We start from the raw sequence: 1,709 nt of genomic DNA, 5'->3' as shown, positions 1-1,709 counted from the left end.
CTTTTGATGTTGCTGCAGGTCGCTGCTTATGAGGGTGCAAACTTCTTGGCTTGTGCTCGAACCCTTTTCTCATATTCCACTCTGTTTTGGCAGTAAATTGTGTAGGCCTCTGCTTGAGCTGGATCTTGAATATTTGGTTCATTCAGAAGTTCCTGTATTCCTAATAAGATCTGCTTAATTGTGATGGCTGGCCTCCAGTCCTCGTCTTCCTTGAGGATGGACAAGCACACAGTGCCCAAAGGGTACACGTTTGGGTGAAATAATGGTGGTTTAAATTTGCATTTTGGAGGTCAGAATGGATAGTCATCTTTGAAGAGCATGCTTAGTTTAAACAAGCCTCCTTCTCAAGGGGTCCCTTTTTTCCCTGGAATGGCACACTCCCATTTCATGAGATTCATTATGCCATTGGGGTTTTTTGTTGGGACAGCTACAAAACCAAATGAGTGGTCTTTTTTCCAAGCTTTCCTCTCCTGGGTGAGTCTGCTGAGGGCGATCCCTGACATATTCAAAGTCCTGCAGCGGGAAGGCCGGGGAGGGTTCGGGGGCGGGAGGTAGGGGGGTAAGAGATCAACCAAAGGACTTGTATGCATGCATATAAGCATAACCAATGGACATAAGACACTGGGGGATGGGGGAGGCTAGGGGACTGTCTTGGGCGGGGGGAAAAAATGGACACATATGTAATATCCTTTGTAATAAATAAAAAAATTAAAAAAAATAAATAAAATTGTGAATACCCATGTAAAAAAAACAAACAACAAAAAAACAAAAACAAAAAAAAAAATAAAGTAGGGCCAACTCATTTCATATCAGTTTCCTGACAAAGTGAGCGATTTAAACAGAAATATGTCTTTAAGTAAGAAAAGAAAGTATAGGTAGAAAGGAGACCATATTCTAGGGGACAGTGTCAGTCATCCCACACATGGTGGTGATTACTGTAGGACAGAAAAGGGCAACAATAAAACTCAGGTTTTTATCCAATGTTTTCCTCTAAAACAGGCCATTAAGTCATCACCCATGACTCACAGCCAAGAGATGATTGGGGTAAACAAGATCTCCTGGCATAGATGTTTACAGTGGTGTATTTCTCAATGACTTTGAAAGGAATCACCTAATTTGAACTAAATGTAGTAAACAATGAACAAACACCAGAATGCATCCTCATGTTGATTTGTTTTTAAAGCAGAATATTTGTAATGACTTAGAGAGATGTTTGAAGTTTAGAGGACATATTCTGGCCATGTTTACCTTAATAAACACAAGTTTATTTACTTCCGTTAATCCTGTGGGGAATGCAAGAATCTTAAGAGATTGTGACGAACATTTAAGGTCGGCAAAAGGTTCACCTCTAGTTACCCAGGCAGGAAGTGGTGGGCAAACCAGTTTGGTCCAGTTGTATTGGGGGTGGGAGGAGAAAATCCCTGAGCTGGAGAGTTCCAATACACCAGTGATGGCGAACCTACGACACGCGAACTCATTTTTTTGGTTGATTTTTCTTTGTTAAATGGCATTTAAATATATGAAATAAATATCAAAAATATAAGTCTTTGTTTTACTATGATTGAAAATACCAAAAAATTTCTATATGTGACACAGCACCGAGTTAAGTTAGGGTTTTTCAAAATGCTGACACGCCGAGCTCAAAAAGTTCACCATCACTACAATACATCCCAAAGTTAATGTGACTGCTCACACATTTGAGGCTCTGT

General features: G+C 40.1%; 1 pseudogene; it reads right to left on the bottom strand.

The window, feature by feature from the left end:
• Positions 1-506, bottom strand: LOC102760170 (annotated as a pseudogene).
• Between the last annotated feature and the right edge of the window lie 1,203 nt (positions 507-1,709).

Source organism: Myotis davidii, unplaced genomic scaffold, assembly GCF_000327345.1.
Source record: "Myotis davidii unplaced genomic scaffold, ASM32734v1 scaffold580, whole genome shotgun sequence".
NCBI classification, from domain to species: domain Eukaryota; kingdom Metazoa; phylum Chordata; class Mammalia; order Chiroptera; family Vespertilionidae; genus Myotis; species Myotis davidii.
This window is presented reverse-complemented; position numbering and strand designations above follow the sequence as displayed.